At 43.9% G+C, this 21,525-nt stretch overlaps 1 protein-coding gene and 1 long non-coding RNA gene across 4 annotated transcripts in view; one reads left to right on the top strand and one right to left on the bottom strand.

Annotated features, from left to right (window-relative positions):
• Rora (RAR related orphan receptor A) overlaps positions 1-21,525 on the bottom strand; it is a 737,605-nt gene that overhangs the window by 136,165 nt on the left and 579,915 nt on the right. The gene's annotated exons all lie outside the window — the stretch shown is intronic.
• On the top strand, positions 1,505-20,893 carry LOC116073830. Of its 2 annotated transcripts, none has more exons than XR_004111930.1 (3): positions 1,505-1,591; positions 3,296-3,419; positions 20,198-20,893. It is a non-coding gene; the product is annotated as an uncharacterized LOC116073830 (long non-coding RNA). The 2 variants fall into 2 exon arrangements; XR_004111929.1 differs by lacking the exon at positions 20,198-20,893 and adding an exon at positions 4,540-4,557.

Below are 21,525 nucleotides of genomic sequence, written 5' to 3'. Positions count from 1 at the left end.
GTTAGGATTGTTGAATGCTTCTTATTTTCCACACCCCCACCCCATGAGGAACAGCTTTGAAAATGAAAGGATTTGATTGATGACTGGCATATGTAAGAATCCAGGTCAGGTGCACCCTCCAAATGGCTCACTAGGCTCCTGGAAAAGACCAAACCTGTGGTCCAAATGACCTTCTCTGGACAGGTGGGGTGGGCATGGAAGGCATGAAGAATGTCTGCAGTTAGACAGCTGGAGGTCAGAACTACAGGTCAAGAAGTAAGTTGCTGTTATTTCTGATTCATGGTCTTTGAGCCCCCAGGGGTGGAAGAGTCCTATGTGTAGCTCAGGAATTCATTAGGGACTTGGCTCTGTGGTCTTTGGAGCCCAATACCTTTGTATGTAAAAAAGAGAAGCTGAAACCCTGGCAGCAATAGGGCCTCCCCAAGGTCACTGTGAAAGACGACATTTGAGTCTCGGTAAAACTTTCCCACCCACCTTTCTTCTTTCCGTCCCAAGTATCTCAGGGTACCGTGAATTGACTGACTACAAAAACAGGCTTTAGTGTCTCATTTGATTTTCTCTCTCATTTCTTTGAATAAACAAACACTGCTTATATTTCTGACCTAGATATAACGTTTGTAACAATTGAGGTGATGGAGGGAAATAAACATAGATGGATGATAGAAGATAGATAGATAGATAGATAGATAGATAGATAGATAGATAGATAGATAGATGAAACCAACCAAACAATGCAGAGGGAAGTTCAATGGATAAAGCACTTGCCACACAAATATGGCCTCTTAGGTGTGACCAGCATAGAAGCTGGGCAGACATGGGGGGTGCCTATAACCCTAACATCCAAGATGCAGTCTGGGGATACTTGGAGCAAGCTGGCTACCTAAACCAGTCAGCATTAGTGAGTTCTGGGTTCAGTGGGAGATACTCGCTCAATAAATAAAACAGAGTCATTTAATGTCAACTTCAGGCCTCCATAGGCACACACAAATACACGTGCGTGTATATCTGCACATACACATGCACCCCTACACATGTCAACAGTCATGCATACCACATATATACACATAAAGAAAATCACATCCCCAGATGTACATGAAATGTACTCTTGGTGTCTGAGCCAGGCTTTCACTTTCCTGTCCCCCTCCCCATTTCAATCAGTCCATTTCCCTAACAGACAAGCAGATGTCCATTTTGTAAGTGGAAAGTTATTTCCCTGTAGATATTTTCACAGTAGTCATGGCCCCACTTAACAGTTTTATTGTTACTTTTGTTTTGCACTAAGGTAGCAAACCCTGAATTTGCCAGGTGGAATGGTTAAACAGAGGGAAAGGAAAAAAAAAAAAGACTTTTAACTTTGTATTAGTTTTAACATCAGAAAAACAAAGCAAGACACAAGTGTGTTGGCTGAGGGCCTAGTGCAGCTAAGTGCACCTTACAGGATCCTGGCTTCCCTCCCTGCTTCACACCCACAGACTCTCAGGTCCTGAAGTTCTGTGTGGGTTAAGGCGACTCTCCCGGAAGCACCTGTACACCCGCTTGGAGCTGGGCAGTGGAGGTGACCAGGCACACTAGTCATTGACACCCTGTTAAGGTAGGCTAACTGGGGGAAAAGTTAACCTGCTTTTTTCCCTCTCTAGAACTAATTGAAAGTTCTGTTGCACTTTTATCAGATCCTAAGAACCTAAATATTTTACATTTGGATGAGAAAACTAGACAGCTCAAAGATGGCTGAAATGCTCTCGTTAGCTATCGACCCACCAGGGCTCATTCAATTCAGATTTTACTACTCAGGCAGTTTCCAAAGGGTCAGACAGCTCTGGTTGTAAATCATAGAATTCCAGTTGTATTTGAGTTTCAGATAAATAGTCCATGATTTGTTTGAGGTATGAGCATGATGTAACTATGAGACAGGGCCCATTTTTATGTCTTGATAACTGACGGGGAAGCTGGTCACCAGTCAGTGGTAATCCAGGTTCTCTCTTCCTTTGCTTCCTTCTTTTTCTGACCTTTAAGGGGCTTAATTCTAAGAACGTCATTAGAGGGTAGTGGGGACTGAAGACCGCTGGGTATCCCATCTACCTTTAGCCTAAGAACACGTTTTGGTGAGTGAGGGATCTGATACTTCGGGCTAAAAAGGATGATGATTATCTGCAGTCCCCAGCCGACCGGCGTTTCATCAGAATTAGCAGTAGACGGATGGGGTCCAGAGTTTCGATTTTGCAGAGCAGCAAAATGTTAAGGGAAAAGAAAAAGATGCTAATCGTGGGCTGGCCAAGATTCATAAGGTTAAATTTGATTCAATAAAGACATTTTTAAAAAGCAAAACAAAATGAAACAAAAAACCAGCAACCCTATCCATCCCCATTCACTCACAAAGAAAGCAGCAGGTAAACACTTGCTGTGTGTGGAGGATATGTTCTTACAATAAAGAATAATGTTTCTTAAGTCAAATTGGCAGCCTTCCAATGTGTTGCCTTCATTTTTGTGTAGGCATCTCTGCAATCTGGTGCTGGCCCCAGGGTTGAGATCATTCAGAGCAGGCAGGCCTCTCACTATACCTGTCTGATGACAGCTGGAATATTGATTGCACCATTATGCTATCTGTTTTGAGACAGGGTCTCATGTAGCCCAGGCTACATTCAACTGGCTAAGTAGCCAAGAATGACTTTGAACTTCTGATCCTCCTGCTTCTCCCTCTATGATATCGGGTATGATAAAACACCTGATTTTAGGCAGCCCTGGGGAATCAAAATCAGGGCTTTGTGCATGTTAAGCAGGCATAGTATCAACTGAGCTATGGGCCCAACCACCATTATATATGTTTGTGGAGAAAACTGTAGTATAGCACACAGCTTTCAATACAAGAAAGAGAATATAGATTTGAGTATTGGATTTGATGACTTTCCATGAACACCCAACTTAGTTATTTTATTTAAGAAGTCTTTTATTTTAAATCTCTCTCTCTCTCTCTCTCTCTCTCTCTCTCTCTCTCTCTGTGTGTGTGTGTGTGTGTCACACACACACACACACACACACACACACACACACACACACACGAGTGTGTGAACTGAGTGTAGGTGACTATGAAGGCCAGAAGAAGGCATTGGATCCCTCTGGAGCTGGAGTTTCAGGAGGGAATGGAACGTGGGTCCCCAGAAAGAGCCATTTGTGCTCTTGGCTACTAGGCCACCTCCCCAGCCCCTTCAATACTTTATTTTTGAGATGTTTGTTTTTTTGTACAGATGTGGAGGGTCTCTTCTCACTAACCACAAGGTCTTTCCTTAACTTACACTAGAAGAAAAGGCTCGGCTCAGCATCTTTGGAAGGCAGCTCTGTCTGAATTCCTCACCCAGACCTATGTGGAGTGAAGCTCCGGTGGCCCCCATCATAGCAGAGTGCAGAGGTCTTTCAAAGCACAGGTAATTAAGTCTCCTGGCACCTGCGAGCTGGCAGGATGTGTGACTCCGGCTGAGGGAAGTTGGGTATTTGCCAAAAGGGGTTGTTCTTGGTAGCCATGCTTGGAAAGTAAGTCCCCAAGTTCAGATTCTCTCCCAACCTTCAATTTTCCATAAGGGAAAATGTCAGTGTGAAGTACAGAATTGCCTAAAAGAGCCAAGTAATTAACAGAAACCGCGATTAAAATAATTTGCCCTACCCAAATCTTCTAGTCGTTTCTTCAGCTCTCTTCCAACCTGAGAAACACATATAAAGGCAATTTGACCATCAAAACATGGATGGAAATTTGATTTTATATGGCACAAAGGAAAACTAAATATTATTTAACAATGATTCCCAAATCCTTTCTCTCAGTCCTCAGGGCTATAGCACTGGAAAAAGCATATCATTTTCAAGCACTCTTTGAAACAGAGAACTGTCAGTCGTGTCTCTATATACTCTTGAAGGTGCATATGTCAATATATGCTTTCAATACATGAGTAACGACTCCAACCCTGTAGGGTTAGGACATAGATAGCAGCCTCTTCACCACACACATCATTCTTCTTCTGTAATGATGGAGTTTAATATAATTTCAATACTTTATAAACATTTGAATGAATTAAAAGGTAAAAAAACATCAGCATTCATTAAAAAGAAATTATTCCCATGCCAGGGATGGTGGGTACACACCTGCATTCCTAGCACTTGGGAAGCTGAGGCAGGACAATTACAAATTGAAGGTCAGCCGGGGCTGCATAGAGAGGGTCTCAACCAATCAAACCAAACCGTAACAGAACAAGACATCAACAGATCGCTTCCGGTTGGATTTTAGTGAGGCCACTTAATGTCCCCTAGTGTTACTAATCCTCTACTGGCTGGATCGCCTCTCAATGGCCTAAGAAGTCAAGTAGTAGTTGGCTTATGAGGTAGGTTGTGTTACAGATTCTCTTAGCCGCTGGAGAACCCAGCTCTGAGGTAATTACTGAAGCTCAGGTATTTCCCCTCCTCCACCCCTCCATCCCTATTTAATCTCAGCTTTGCTTTCCTTTCTCTTTCTCTCTGTGTTTGCTTTCCTGCTTCTGACGGGATTTTTCCCCCCAGGCTCAGCTGAACCGGAGACAGCCTTTGGCTTTGATTCCAGAACTGCGTTTCATAGAAAGTCAACTCTTGCTTTGGATATTTGATAAACATCTCACTAACTAATTTCTCACTGTTTCTGAGTGATTAACATTTTGGCTAGCAAATACAGAGCCCTTCAGACACTGTTCACCTCCCACACAACAAGCCAGCTAATGAAACCCACGAGCCAGGCCTGGCCCTCCATCTGCCTTTAATAGTTTCTGTCACCTGGGCCCAGCTGCCGCCCCCATGACTCCGCAAATCCATGTGCTGCCTCAGGGCAAGCAGGAAGCCGTAGATGACCCAGGCCCTCCAGTTGCAATTTCAGAATGGCTGTTAGCTTAGGCTCTTCCCACAGACTCCTCTCCCTAACCACCAAATTGGATGATAATGTGCTATTTTTACTTATATTTTTAGTGGAAAGAACGTTAAACTTTCGGGTGACGGTAGCATATTGTTGAATTATGTGTTTCAGTCTGACTAGAATAAATTAAACGTTTCGGTGGCAAGAAGAGAAAAAAGTGAACATTGAAAAAAAAACTGTTAAATTTTAAAAGCTGGATTCTCCCACCTCCTGGTTTCCTGGGTATTAAAAATTAGACATGTTTAACAATTCAATCATTAAAAAGTACAATTATTAGATTGTAGATGTTATGGTTATTTTTGTAGAGCATTTCTCTCTTTTCTTTCTTCTTTCTTTCTTTCTTTTTTTCTTCTTCCTTCCTTTCTTCCTTTCTTTCTCCCTTTCTTTCGTGAGTGTGTGTATGTATGTATTGTGCAGGTGCATATGTGTGTGTTTATGTGGAGGTCAGAGGCCACTGCTCTGGTGCTGCCTGAGCTATCCCACCAGCTCTGATTTGAATCACATTTGTGTCTTTTGAGTGAAAACGTGTTTTGGGCAAGCCAAATGATGGTGGGTATCTTAAAGGGGGGAAGAGCATGGTGGGAGGCTTTTCCAGAAGCAGCCTGGGCTCCTCAGACAGGACGGTTTTCATCCAAGGAGCGCCACGGCCTGATGGAAATGAATCAGAGCCTGGGGCCTTTCATTTCCTTAGAAACAGAAACAAGCTTAGGGTGGTTAGCATGGATGAACCGGACAGAGCACACTCTATGCTCTGCTTCTGATTCCAATGAAAAGGAAACACTGCTCCCAGGGCTTGGCTGAACAATATCCTCAGCTTGCTCATGAGCCATCCCCTTCACCCAAGCCAATACCTAGCTTGACTGAGTGAACTGCAGGATGGCCATCTGCAGATCTGCCTGCTCCCCTAGCTGCCGTGCTAAGGGTTAATGAGTTTGTCTCTTGAGATTTATCATTTTCAAGCATTTGTCATCTCTGAAATGAAGCCCCTAAGTTTATATAGTCTACAGAATGTTGTGATATTTTTAAAAGTATTTCTTGCCAGGTATATTAAAAATCCATATACTTGGTTTCTCCCTACCCCCCATGTGTATATGCATGTGCATGTACACATGTGTGTGTATTTGTGTGTGTATGTGTATGGAGGCCGGAGGTCAGCGCTGGGCGTCATTCCTCAGGTACTATCCACCTTCCTTTTTGAAACAGTGTCTGTCACTGACCTGGAGGTTTCTAATTTGGCTAGACTGGCCAGGCATCCCCCTGCCTCCACCTCAGCAGCACTGGGATCACAAGACTGGGCTATTGCACCTGCAATGTTTATGTGGGTTCTGGGGCTCTAACTCAGGTCCTCATGCATGCACAGCAAGCTCTCTGCCTACCGAGCCATGTTCCCAGCTCTCCGTATACTTGGGTTTTCATCGCATTGGTGACTATTGAGTAAAATTGTTACATGCAACCAGGATGAACCAATGTGTCCATACTAGACAGTGGCCTCTATGTCTAAAAGAAGGGGAGCAAGAGAGTCTGGCCCTATCCTGGCACGGCCCTCCTCTGTCTAGGACAGGAACTGTGAATTCTTCTCATCAGGCTAAAGGGGGAAACTCAATCCCATGTCATCACTCTGGAGACACTGATGCTCAGATGATCTTGCCTTGGATGCAGTTAAGAATTGAGAGAAAAGAAGAGAAGGAGAAGTCAGTGAGATGGTTCAGAGGGCAAAGGCGCTGTTTGCCAATCCTGATAATCCTCGGGACCTATAGGATGAAAAAAGAAAGCTGACCATGGAATTGTCCTCTGACCTCCACAAATGCGGGCGTGCACACACACACACACACACACACACACACACACACATACACACAGACACACACACACTAAAAGTAGGAGAAAAGGAGAAGGAGAGCGTACAACCCCTCCCTCCCTCCCCCTGCTTTATAGATGGGCTGGTGATGACTCCCAGTTATTTCTAGGCAACCACAGCCAAAGGCCACCAAGGAGAAAAATGCTGTCATTGGTTCTTTGTAAAACTGTACTTGTATTATCTACTTTCTCTTTGAAGGATTCTAAAAGCATACACAAGCATAACCGAGAATGTAGAATTTAGAAAGAGGACAAGAGACATAAAAACAAAACAAAACAAAACATCAAACTGGAGTATCTCTTTTTCTGTTTTTTTTTTTTATTTTATTTTAAGAATTGTTCATTATTTTTGTTTATGTGTATATGTGTGCCTGCCTGAGTGTTATATGTACCATGTGAGAACATAAACCCACAGAGGCCAGAAGAGGGCATTAGAGCCCCTGGAGCTGGAGCTACAGGCAATTGTGAGCCTCCAGATGTGAGTGTTAGGATCCAACTTCTGCAAGAGCAGCAAGCACTCTTACCCCATCACAACCGTGTCTTTCATTCTTATCATCAAAAATCTGAGAGAACTGTGTACATAGGATTTCACATACTGCTGTTTGTTAAAGGCACTTTCTCAAGCATTTAAAAGTTCTTTGAATGTGTTTACTACTTGGTGATGAGATCCAGCGTCTGTAGGGTGGCATGGTTGTACAGCAAATGCCCTACCTTTGAGAGAGCTTGTTTGGAGGTTCTAGAAGGCAGGCATAGTTACTGGGGTACTCTTACCTGAAGACCTGTCCTCCTCTAAGAGAGAAGGTCATTATCAGAGGTGTGAGGGGCAACTAGGAACACCCACATAGGTTACCAACCAGATGGTCAGCCATCCATGCGGTGACAGCTGTCACAGCCAGAACACACCCACATTCTACCATGACTTTTTGTAGTGCCAGGGCTAGAACTCGGTTTAACTATTATGTTAGTGGAAGAACAGTTTTTCTTCCTATGACACAATTGGATACCTTTTCTAGGATCTGCCAACTTAGAGAGCTTACAGCTTTAGCCATTTGTAAATAGTTCCTAAGTAAGCAGGCTTCTCCACGCATACACGTTACTGTTTCTAACTGTTCCCTTGGCTAGTTTACTGGAGGGAGAATTCCCAGGTCAAACAGTTGCCACAGGTCTTCAGGACTTGAATGTAGGTTACCAGGGAAGTTGAGTTGTTCATTTTGGTTATTGTGTGAACTCTTGGCTCTTGGATACATAGCCCTGTGGTTCCTGTGGGGCTAAGTGGCATTCGTAGACTATGTAGTTACTTGTATGTTCTCTTTAATGTGTTGTCTTTGCCATGCTAGGAGTTGAAGCCAGGAACTCATGTATATTTGTCAAATATCCTATCACTCAGCTATTTGAATTCTTAGCTCCTATTTTCTTGTTTCTTAAAAAATTATTATTATCATTATTATTTTAGTAGTAGTAGTGGTAGTTTGTAAGGTGTGTGTGTGTGTGTGTGTGTGTGTGTGTGTGTGTGTGTGAGGTTTTTGTGTGAGATGGTGTGGGCATATGTGTGCTACAGCCTGTGTCAGAGGGCAAATTTCAGGAATTTCAGAACGGGTTCTCAACTTCCATCATGTGGGTTCTAGGGATTGAATTCAGGTCTTCAGGCTTAGTGGCAAGTACCTTAATCTACTGAGCCATCCTGTTGGGCCCTATTCTTTGACTTTTATAATCATATTTTACACATAGACAATGTATATTTTTTTAAACCTACTAATTTTTAATTTGTGATTTATTTTATTTCCCTAAGGGACCAGAAACCAGTGCCCATCTAGATGCCTATGCAAAATTACATACTATTTATTTGTTTAAGAATATTTCTTTAGTGTGACTAGGACTTTATTATAAGATACAAAGAAATCTTATTTTTCCCTCTTCAGGAAAAATCATAGCACTATGTATTGAAGAGTTCTCCCCACTGCTTATGCATATGCATGACTCTACATACACAGCAAGATTATGGGGGTGGGCTGGGGGAGGGTGCTTTCTTTTAGTGTTTTACCGATTTCTTTGCTGATGTTTTTCATTTCCTACTTCTCCAATTCCAATCCGTTTCTTCCCTCTCCGCTTCAGCTATTCTTATTCTAGCTTCTTTCAATTTAAAAGGTGGCCAAGGTAAGATACTAGAAGATCCTCTAAAACGACTAGAGGAAGAGAATCTTTGCCTTCAAAGTTTCAGGTCTTGGGGGAAAATGTTCCAGTGTGAGGCCTTGTGTCATTATGAGGTGGAGCTCCTGCTATGTCACAGAAAATCAGAAAGGGCTTCCTTGATATTTGTAAGGACGGTAATATAAAGGAGAATTAGGAATATCTGGGTTCACCTTAAGTAAAGAATATGTCCAGTGAGGAGACAGACATTTAATGTTAAAAGTTCACTGCTCCTTTATGTTCCTGGTTACCCGAAACTGGCCCAGGTTTCTGTTAGAAATAGCCAGAAGCTGTCAGGACGCGGAGCCTGAGAGGAAGCCTGAATCCCAGCAGCACAGTGGGAGCTGTGCAGGGTATGGTCAAGTGCAGTGACTCGGTCTTCAGAGCTGTCGCCTGTCAGCGTCTGAAGGGATGGGGACACGGGCAACCTTCTCCTTGTTTCAGCCACGTGTTGATTTGGCTCTATTTAACTTATGAAATAGATTATTTAAAACATTGCAGAAAAATGTAGATTTTTCTCTTTCTTTACCTCTTACCTCAGTGGACACAAAACTTATTAGAAGAGTTTTTTGTTTTGTTTTTTTTTTTTGTTTGTTTGTTTGTTTTTATAAAAGCCAAACACCCTATCCCCGAAAACATACCCCCCCCCAAAAAACCAGACAGTATGTTTCTAAACCAAGGGCCTTTTCTCTACATAAGATTTATCCCAGGAAGAGGGTAAGGGACTGGAAGACTTGTGAAAAACATCAACAACCTCTTCAAATCTCTATCTCTGAACTCTCGGAGAAACCTTTGCAGCTGCCCACTTTTCCCTGTGTCAGGGACAGATGTAGATGGCATGGTAGAGAGAGGGCTGAAATAAGTGTTCACTACAAATAATCACCTTATTTCTTGCAAATCCCCCCCTGCTTTTTTTATTTTTAATTTTTTATTTTTAAATAAGCTGCACTTTGCTTTACTGTTTGGGCGGTTCCCATTTTTCTTTAATGGTTCCTACATCTCTCCTCACTGTTCTTTATTTGTTCAGTTTTTAATTAGCCGCTCATTCTCTCTAGCTGACAGGCAGTGATGTGGGCCAGTCCCAGGCAGTATCCTAAGCACACTACATCTTGTTTTATCTGGCTCAAGCAAAGCTAAACTGTAACTCTTTCTGAAAGCCACTCTAAGAATAAGTGGTGGGTAGCCTCTGTGATTGTGTTTTGGCACAGTAAACTCTTGGTAATACCTGATTTTTTTTTTCCTGAACTCTCTAGCACACATGGTTGGTTGTCTATGGTTTTAAACCCTAGGCTACCCTTTACATTTCTTTCTCATGCCACATTGAAAAGAAATAAAATCCAAGTGCCATGCATGGCAATTAAATACCCAAGCAAGTAATAGTCATCCCTGTTCCCCCTGCCCTCCAATCTTTCATGCTTGCTTTCCTTTCTTAGAATAGCAGTTAAGAGCCATTGAGGCACCTTCAGGACCAGCTAGTCTCTTCACTCTGTGTGTGTGTGTGGGGGGGGGGTCCTGGATCAGGGAGTGTCTAGCATCTACAAAGGTGGTCGGTCCATGTAATTTTGGAGCACAGCTTCCAGTAGATGCTCCTGTACAATGCAGGGAGGAGCTGCCTTCCGCTCAGACTGTCAAGGCCAATGTACTTTTCGGGAGCCTGCGAGATTTTTCAGCGTTGAAACTGGAAAAAAAAAATTGAGCTGGACAGATCTTCGCCACTGCTACTTCTGCTAAATATAGAAGAGTTGTCATGGGGTTGTACAAGCGATTTCCTGCTACAGCAACTAGGGAAGCGAGATGGGTTCAGGGCTTCATGTCCCTGCCAGTTAAAGTGTGTGCCTGACTTGGTGTGGTGAGGATATGGGGATGGGGTGGAAGGGTAATGAGAGAAACACATTAACTTAGTATTCAGTCTGTTATGATGGGGCTGGGGAGGAGGGATCTGCAGTTGATGGTCATGTCTGCTAAGCGCCTATTGGGATTTAGTGAGTTAGAGGAAGAGACAGACAGTCCCTCTTTGAGTCTGTGCTCAGGGTTCCTCTTTGCTGCTTTTAGAAACACCTTGATTCAGTAGAAATGGGTTGTAAGATACAACATCTAACATTTCTGGGCCTTCATCCTAGCTTTATCATTCCCAGTACTTTTTTTTTTTTAAATCTTATGAGATAGGGTTTTGCAATACAGGCCAGACTGGTCTGAAATTCCTGATCCTCCTGTCTTTGCTTCCCAAATGCTATATGTAACACTCTGTCTGGCACCCAAAGTTTGATTTACAGTGAATTACTTAATTTCTTGGAGCCTGGAGATCTTTATGTATAAAGTATAGGTAAAAGAATATTTTCCCCAGATTCTTCTTAGGATGAATTTTAGGATCAAAGTTCATAACATTGCTAAGTACCCAGTATTTGTTGGCATCGATCCCAGATTCTCTCCTTTTAGGTAAATCATTTAGCTTATTGCTAAATCTAATTGCTTATCTCTCAGCAAGTCCAAATGGTTCTAGCTTAAGGAGACTTACCAAATTCTGGAACTTACCAAAGTCTCTGTAGGCCCATTGCTGCCAATCAAAGGCCCCACCACTCCTCATCTAGGCTGCCGCAATACCTCCCACCCCATTTCTGTCTTTTCCTCCTCAATCCAGTTCAACGTAGCAGAAGAAGTGTTCTTTAAAGCTGTAAATGTAGGGACAGGCATGATGGCTCAGGGGGCTAAGGAACCTGACAAAGTCTGATCGCCACAACCCACATGGTGGAAGGAAAGAACTGACTCTCACAAGTGCTACACACACACACACACACACACACACACACACACACACACACACACACACACACCACAAAAGAGATGGTAAATTACAGTCCCATTCTGCTTCCTTCTCAACCTACAACCCTCTGATGACTTTTAAACGCCGTGGTTCAAAGCCCAGGACTCTGTGCTTACTGAGTGACTGCTGTGTCTCTGCCACCAGCCCCTTGTTGCTGAACTTAGAATACAATCCCAATGCCTCATGACATCCTCCAAAACTCCAAGTGACTCAGCTCTGCACACTGTCACCTCTTTGGCTGAATTCTTAAATTAATACTTTTTTCCAGGGGTTGCAGCCTTTGCCCATTCCTGTTATGCAACCAAATTTCTGTTCAGCTTCAGGTCCTTTTCACTGCTCCTCCCTTGACTTAGTTGAAGCTTCCTCCACATTCTCCTAGAGTTGAAAGCTCTTCAACACACAGGTCAAGTCCTGCTGTCTCCTCTTAGAATGGGTCTTCCTTGACCCAGCTCCTCTCTGTTAGAGCTTGGTTTATTTTTCATTAATGCCACACTATCCGTTTGCTTGAATAAAAAGATAACGATGTCTTTTGTGCACAGTGAGGTTTGTATGTGTAAAGTCCACTTAGCCATTTACATGTTTTAGTTTGATAAGCAGCAGCTAGAGTCTGGGAGCAATTTTGTTCAGGTTGCTTGGAGTCGTGGGTCTTCACAGATCCCGGCAAGGAAAGTGACTCATGAGTCTAACTCTGAGTGAAATGCTGCAGGTAAGTTTTGCCTCTGTGAAGAGTGTTGTCAGCTCAGAAATTCTTCATCTGTCACACCTGAGTGGCACTAAAACTTCTGGGCTGGGCTGTATGAAGACCACTTTGCAAACTGGGTCATATCTCTCAGGGAAGAAGTTAGAAGTCATATGAATAGAAAGAACAGAAGAAAACTTCCAGGGAAGGAGGCTGTGAAGTCCTGAGGGTTGTCAATCAATTCCTTCTCTTTTAGCAAATGTTATTGACCCTACTGCAGGTGATTATTTGAAATATATGAACATTTGAAAACACAGATTCCTTGATGATCCCTGGAACAAACCTGAAACCAATGAGTACAAATGAAGGGCAGATTGGCTTAGTCAAGGGGGTATTTATGTGTGTGGATCTCAAGAAGTCCGTCCTTGTCCTCAAGTAAAACTATGCTTGGAAACAGTGTAAACACATGAAGTTTAACACTGGGACAGGCAATTCCAAGTCAGCAATGCTCTCTCTATGAGGACTCCCACTCTGATAGGTGCATAGTATATATGCTTCTGGAAAATTCTCACTGAAGTCTCTTTATATCTTCTAGGAAGCTAATGATGTTCAGTATTACGTGAGTTGTCTCCTATTGCATTCTTTCTAATATACCACATGTTGAATCTATATGTCTGTTATTGATAATGACTGTTAATGACGAAGTTTTGAATTACAAAAGGTAACCTAGAATCATCCAAGCTTTTATATTCTGACCTGGAAGCAAGTTCTGGGGAAGCAGGATACAAGGGCAGCCATGAATTCAAGGATCAGAGGTAAAGTTTAGGGAGAGCTGAAGACTGTGTCTGACTGCCTTGTACCTGCTGCCTAGCTCTGTTCTCTCCAGCAGGGTTGGCGGAAACCCCAGGCAGAAGGGGACCCTCCTTGGGACACTGCAGCCTGACCCTTCTTTTCTGCTGCTCCCTCCTCTGCCTCTCATTAGAATTCCTGGGAGCTTTTGAGTGCTTAGCATGAAAATGAGCCCATTTTATTTTTGGACTGCAAAGAGGCAGCCTTGAGGGGACTCACTGTGTTGCTTTTAGCAGCTAAACAATAAGGTGTGAAATCACTTACTGGCTGTTCTAGAACGAAAACAGCTGAGAAGGAAGGTTCTGGACAGTGTGTGGTAACTTGGAGGTGACCCCGTGACTGGGGCTTCTCTGGGACTTCTTAGTAAACCAAAACAGTGTTGGGAATGTCTGTTTTTCTCACCTTCCTTGAAATATACGAGAAAACAGCGTGGGAGCTACCAAGATCATTTTCAATGTCGGCTTAAAAAAAATAAAGGGACTAGTTTGAGAGGGTGCCTTAAAACCTCTAATAATTTCCCAAACAAGAAGAGTGTGGAGGGAAGAGGTAATTTTTACCAGGCTTTGAAAAGCCAAGCACATCCAGGAGGGTATGGGGCTGAAACACTGCCCTTGAGGAGTCTGAACACCTTGCAGCGGTGAGAGATGGGCCTAAGCAAGAAGGACCTGTGACACCTGAGGTTTTCACCTTAGGTTCATGACATTCATGGGCTGGCACCTCCTTTTGTCAGGGCATCTGAGAGTCTCAACTACTTAGAAGAGCATATTCTGAGATATCTTTTTGAGCAGAGAAATTCTTGTTAATGTTTTGAAAATTATGTGTATTTATTTATTTTGTATGTGTGTATGGTGCATGTGCACATGACTGACTGTGGGGGGGGGGTGTTGTGCACCTGTGGCACCTGTGAGGGCCAGAGGCAGATATCAGAGGCCTTCTGCACCACACCTTCTCCTTTATTCTCTGAGATGGCAGGCATTTACGGAGCCTGGAGCTAGGCTGGCAGCCAGCAGAGCTCCATTAATCTTTCTGTCTCCAGCCCTATAACACTGGGTTACGGGTACATGCAAAGCCATATCTGGAGTTTTATGTGGGTGCTGGGATCCAAATCTTTATGCTTCTACCTGTGCTCTTAATCACTGATCCATCTCCCCAACACTGAAAAACTTCACTTTCTGTGGCCATCATGGATATAGATCTTTTCTTTTATACAACTATAGAATCTTTAAATAATATATTGTATATAATTTATTAAGTATACATTTTTTTTCTTTAAATCAAAAATCGGGTGTGTAGCTCCGCTGGCAGAGTGTTTGACTAACACACACAAAGCTCTTGGTTCAGTAGCCAGCACCACAGAAAATTGAGTGTGGCAGTACATGCCTGTAATCCTAGCAATCTGGAGGTGCAGACAGGAGGATCAGAAACTCAAGGTCATTCATACCTGCTGTGTGAATTTGAGATCACCTTGGGCTATGTATGACTCTACCTCAACACACACACACACACACACAAATACATACAAAGAAATATATGCATGCACCCACACAAATACACAAGCATGCACATACACACAGGCAGATACACAAAACAACAAAATATCAGAGACTTAGAAGCTACACATCTCTAGCTACAAGATTTCTTAGTTACTTACAAGTGGCGCAATCTACTTGAACTGTTTTGGGAAAAAAAATTCAACGCCATTGTGGCGCCCTTCCCACTCTCTTCTCTCTTCCTTGGCTCAGAGCTGCCCATGATGGGCAGAGGTTGTATGTCCTTCTGCTCTGGCCTTTGTGCAGGTGTAACCACATAGCCACTTGGATTAATGAACATGGCCTCTGGCATACTTAGGGGTCTGACTTCAGTTGCTCCGGAGCCTCGGCTCACGGTGGGAGACCAGAGGCCTATCATATTATGACAGGCTAAGCCTTTTTTCATGGACACTCAAAGCCAGAACTGTAGCATCAAGGAATAGCAGGATAGGAGTGACGCCCTCAAAAGCCCAGATTAGATCCACGTCCCGTAGAACATATAATGCCAATCTTCCCCCGACTGCCAGGGATGAACCTATGTGCTGGGACAGACAGACATGGGAACCACTATAACCTAAATGCTTTCTTAGGAATGTCCTCTTTGCTTAGGAAAATTCCCTGGGGGATATGCGTGGTAGGAATCCAGAGAGAACTGACCTGAGGCTGACCCTAGTGTGAGAGAGGAGAAAGAGGAGGGCAAGAGAAGAAAACAAACAACAAAAAAAGAAGGAGGGGACAGAGAAGGAAAGCACAAAAGGAGACAGAGGTCATGCAACAAAGGGGTTGTAGGAGCCACATCTCTGGTGTTTCAACCACCAGGTCAACCAACAGCAAGACCCCTACAGAGCAATCTGATGTAATCTGCCTAGCTGTGACCTGTGACTGAAAGCCCAGTTTCCTAGTCATCTGCATTAGTTGCTTTTCTTGCTGTGATCAAATGGTGGACCAAAGCCTCCAGGGTTAGCTTTTGCTCAGAGTCTGATGGTACACTCCATCATGGTGGGGCAACCCATCATGGCAGAGCATGAAACAGCTGGTTGAGTTGTATCCACCATCAGGAAACAGAGAGTGATGAACGCTGGGGCTCGGTTTACCTCTTCCTTTTCATATAGCATGATACTACCCACGCTGAGGGTGAGCCTTTTAAAAAACAGTCTAGGAAATGCCTCACAACTATGCAGGGAGGTTTGCCTCAGGTGATTCTAGATCAAACTATCAGTGCCCAGCAGTGGTCCTCACATTTTTTTTTTTAAACTGTCTCACTCAGCACTGGGAATTCAAAGATAATGCCACAAAGAAGAAAAGATTTTATCTTATTTTATTTTATTTCTAAACAAAGGGCTGGATTCTTAAAGCATGTGTTTGGACATATATGCACATATGTTTACATGTATAATATACATACATATGTAAATAAAATATACCCAATGTTCTGAAACCAAGCAGTAAAAACCAGAAATGTATTGTTAGAGATAATTGTTAGAATACAGCATATGTGCTGGCTGTTTGTTTATTTATTGTCAACTTGACATAGGCAAGAATTTATCTGGGAAGAGGGAACCTTACCTGGAAAAACAATTTTTCCATCAGATTAGCCTGTAGGCAAGTCTGTAGGACATTTTCTGGATTAGTGATTGATGTGGGAGGACTCAGTCCACTCTGGGCTGTGCCACCCTTGGGCAGGTAGGTGGCCCTGGGTTGTGTGAAAATGTAAGCTGAGCAAGTCCTGGAGAACAGAACAATAAGGCCTCCGTGGCCTCTGCTTCAGTTCCTGCCTCCGGGTTCCTGTCTTGAGCTCCTGCCCCAGGTCCCTTTCTGGTGGACTAGAAGCTGTAAGGTGACATAGCCCTTTGCTTTCTCCAGTTGCTTTTGGTCATGGTGTTTCTTCACAGTAACAGGAAGCAAAGTAGGACAGCAAGTCCCCCTTATATTCTCAGACCCAGGGATCCTCTGAAACCTTGTCAAGGCCTTGGCCTTCCGTGTGACCTGAGGAACTACAGGGACAGACACCTCAAAGGATGTTGCTGTGACATTTTCTGTGTTCTAATTACAGAGGCAGCTTCAAGAACCCGAGCTCAGTCGCCACTAGGGTGCCGTGCCTGTTCAAAGGCTTTCATGCTGTAGGTTGTGGAGAAGGTGAAGTTGGAAGACAGGGATCGAGGCTGAAATTGTAACTCACCAAATGATCTTTTCCATTGTTCCCAGTGAGGAAACTGCTGCCCATCCTCAGTTTCAGTGTCATCATAGCTATGCATGGTGGCTTTGGTGGCACACACCTATAATCCCTGGTACGCAAGATGCAGAAGCAGGAGAACTGCTGCAAATCCTAGTCCAGCCTGGGTTGCAATAGTGGTCTCATAAAGCCAAAAACAACCACCACCAAAGAGGTCAGTTTATCCACGGAGCTTTTGTGGAGTCTTCAGGAAGGGTAATTTTTCCTCTTCTGAGCTTCCATATTTCTCAGTGTATGGGCATTTCTATTATAATTCACGTCATATGGTATCACCTGTTTTTTTTTTTTTTAACCTTTACCATAAGGGGGTCATGGTGTCACCTTTGAATTGCCAGGGCCCGGAGAGAGCCATGACAATCTTGTTGAGTTAGATCTGAGCACGCATGTTCTCAAGGGGGAAATTAAAGAGTGGATTGCTATTTCAGGAAGAGCAACTGCTAAGCCCAAGCCTCCCTTCTCCCTTCCAATAGTTTGTGACAATTATTTTGTTTTGCTTCCTGTGTCTAGGTATTGATTCGGAAGAATCCATGGCTCCTCGGAAACAAAAAGCGATGTAATTGCTGCTTGTTTGTTTCTTTACTTCCTGCGCCGAAGTCACAGTGACAGGGCTGGATTGCGCATGGGGTGTGGGTGTTAGAAACTGGAAAACCTCACCCTGCCTGGCCTGTCTGGCTCGTATGCTTGGGCAAGTCACATAACTCCTCTGGGACTCCCGTTTCCTCACCCAGTGGTAATGACTAGCTTCTCAGGGTGGCAGTGGCACTTAATTAAGGACTGAGAAGGAGACAGAGGCTAGGAACCATAGCATCCATTCAAGCATGTTCTTCCACATGTACTTCTGAACCAGGTAACTTGTGGTAGGAAATATTTATGATAGAAGAGGAGTCTAGCAAGGAGCGAAATAAGCAGTTTTCATTTAAAAAAAAATCACCTGGGTGGTATGGCCTTGAAAACCATGTGGTTGTTCCATTAGTTCTAGTACATTCCACGACCATGACTGCTAAACTTTCTATGTATGCTGTACTAACTCTAGGCTCTGTTTCTCTGGTTCCTAGGAATTTCTCTATGGCTCCTTTGTGCTTAGATTTGCTGTGTGAGCTCAAGCTTCTCCGCTTAGTCTCTGCACTCCTGGAAACATGCTCGGATTCAGACTCAGGAGATACCACACAAGCTTGGAGGCCTGAACCAGGAGAGGGGTTGTGGGGGGAGCCTTGTAAAGCTGGCAACAATGCTGTGTGGACTCAGGGATCCCATCCCTCTTTTGGAAAACCTTGGCATAACCACTTAGCAGGTTCATTGCTAACTGTTCATTGCTAACAGTTATTGCACAAACCGAGCAAAGGCCCCATAGTCCTGAGGCAAGAGTAAGAAGGCAAGAATGGAAATCATGTGAGAACAGTGGGTGGAGCTACGACCTTCAAATCCTCATCTCTGCTGGGACACTGTCTGTGTTTTGATCACAGAGGCTTTTCCTAGGAACAAAACATTTCAGAAAGAGAAAGGCTCGATTGCATTAGGCCCCAAAACTTACTTGGGGTGTTTTCTCAAGTGGAGTCCACTGGGGAGGCCACCCATTATTTAAATAGAGACTATCTGTGGTCAAGCCTACCCTCACTGGGCTCTGCCTACCACAGCTGTCCTCAGGACCTGTGGGCTCATACTCCAGAGGCGGTGGGTTGATCTCAGGGATTAGGTGAGGAGGAGGAGGAGGAAGAGGGAGGCAGATATTGCAGGTTGCCAGGGCAGGTGGCTGTGGAGAGAGGTGTGTGGTCACCAAGGCTTATATAATGAGGATGGAGAACAGAGGCCAGAGAGGATGACTTTACAGCAGGCAGATGCTGGGTGGAGGTCAAAACAACAGACCAGTGCTTCGTTTGTGTACAGGGAAGGTGTAGGTGTCTTTTGAATACAGTCCTGATAGAGGTTGGGTAAATGAAAACTTTCACGTGTAACGAGCTACACTCCACTTACTTTTTGTGTAATAGTATAGGAGTGCACATGTTCCATGTGTGAGCTTTCACGTGGAGGCCAGAAGCTGACACTGGATGCCTTCCTCAGTCACTTTCCATCATACTTTTGAGATGGGGTCTTTCACTGAGCCCGGAGTTCAGTGATTCAGCTGGCCAGCACATTCCAAAGATCCTCCTGTCCTTGCGCCACCCCCAATTCCTTATACTCTGCTTTAAACATGTAAAAACATTCAAGCCTCCTGGCTTTAGTAGAACATGCTGTGGATGTTGACTTTGATGGGGCAGAGGCGCTACTGGCTCAGGCTGGGGGAGCTTTACCTGAGATGCAGGAGATCAGGAGTATGTAGGAGTTCAGATACTTTGGGCATATTTGCATATACTTATAAATTGATAATTCTACACAGCGATTTTTTTTTAAATGTGCCTGCCTTTTTTTTTATTTCAACAAGGTCAGGTGTGGAATATTCTAGATGTGGCAGCCTGTGCTCCAGAAGTTTTGGGCTTTGGGATTAATAAGGGATGCTTAGATTGTATCATTTCTGAATTTCATTTTGTTCTTAATTTTTTTATTACTTCTTATTTTAGATTCATTTAGTGTGTGTGTGTGTGTGTGTGTGTGTGTGTGTGTACCACGCTAGGTATGTGTGTGGTCATTAGAGGACAGCATGCAGAGGTCTTTCTATGATGTGGGTCTTGGAGATCCAAGTCAGGTCATCAGGCTTGGCAGGGAAATTCGAGCCGTTGGTGTATATAGATCATTTTCTTTGCAAATTCTGGCTAGCAAAATATTGGCCTTAAGTTCATATATATATTTTTTTAATTGTGGGGAAGTGTGATAACTGGTCTTTTGTGTACCATCAGTAAAATTTTTGTTCAGAAGGACTGAGGTAGGAAAAGCCACCTTATAGAGTTAACACAGAAACCAGGTCGTTGTAACTCACGGGGGTGGGGGGAACACAGCATATTCTAAGAAGGGCACACACGTTAAAGCATGTTTGTTATAAAATATGACCATATCCATCTGCTGAAAACCAGCTTCTCAAGGAAGAGAACATGTCCTCTTTTACGTTGGAAAGGGCTCTTAGTTTTATATACAATTAGCCTGCTCTGATGATGAAAATAAAGACCTATCCATCCTTTACACTCTGCAGGCATCCTGACCCTTTAGTTGGCAGAGGAAAGAGACTCCCAGCAATCAACCCCTGGTATAGTTGTGCTGAGCACACAGAGGTGGTGGAGCCGAGCAAGGTAACTCTACCACACACTTACCGCTTAACCTTGAAGTTGGTACCAGGGCACAGGCCTGTTGCCAACTCGTGAAGAATGCTTTCTCAATCCGCATCCCACTCTGAGGTCAAAGCCATCACAGGTACTTTTGGCCAGCAAATGCTTGTAATCTCAGAAGCAAACAGGACTGCCAAGTTCACGTTGCCATGACTCTGAACATGGTACACCATTTTCCACTCCAAGTCAGAGCCTGCAACTCTCTGGCTATTCAGCCAAGAGCTCTGTTGGTACCATTCTGACTCACACACACTGGCTATGGTCGTGGAGCAGGTGAAGGACTTAAGTGTCACTAAGTTGGTTTCCAGTTGCTTCCAGGAAAAAAAAAAAAGATCATTGGCACACAAAATTCTTGCTCCTAACACGTGACGCTTCCCTCCTGTGTTCACAAGCCGTGGAAAGAGAGATCTCGGCTTTGGTTGCAGTGTCTATACTTTTAGGGGGTCCAACATAACAGAAAGCTAGAGACCCTAGGGACTTAGACACTGTGGGGGTGGAGCATACAACCAAACCAAACCAAACCAAACCAAACCAAACCAAGCCAAACAAGCAAAACACTCTCTGTGTAACTGAAAACTCTGCCAAGCACCTTAGCCCTGACATGCCATGAGTGACTCTTCCAACTTTAGAACATTCTGTTTTAGACGTTGTCAACCAGCCCAACACTGTATGCTGCTTTCACGGGGTTGATACACATCTACAAGAAAGGAGGCCAAGAGGAAAGACTTTATAGATGGTACCCTCTACCATCTGCAGAAGATCTGATCGCTCCTGACACAGCCCCCATCTTACCCCTGGGCATTTCCTCCGCTTCTCCCCCCCACCCACTTACTTCCCCCTGGCCTTGGACTGGCTGTTTGAACCAGCTGCTCCACCACCATTGAAAGCATGAGGGTAGCAGATTCACCTTGACACAGACTCTGGATATTGGCCAACAGAAGGGGTTTTGTTGTTGTTGTTTTTGACATTTGCAAGCGATCATATACATTGGCATTATGCACATCCTTTCCCACCCGGGATTGAATCTCCAGAGCATAAACTAAACCTAGACATTTCTGGTCACACGTTTTGAGGTGTGTGTGCATCATCGTCAGACTCGGGGAGGTGAGCCCCAGTTGCTGACACCAGCCGCAGCCTTTATCTTTTGGGTTCCAGGAGTTAGCAGGAGCTTTATCTCGATGGTGAAATCGTCTTT

The sequence above is a fragment of the Mastomys coucha genome, unplaced genomic scaffold (assembly GCF_008632895.1).
Source record: "Mastomys coucha isolate ucsf_1 unplaced genomic scaffold, UCSF_Mcou_1 pScaffold23, whole genome shotgun sequence".
Taxonomy (NCBI): Eukaryota; Metazoa; Chordata; class Mammalia; order Rodentia; family Muridae; genus Mastomys; species Mastomys coucha.
The sequence above is the reverse complement of the archived record's forward strand: the minus strand, read 5'-3'. Positions and strand labels throughout refer to the sequence as shown.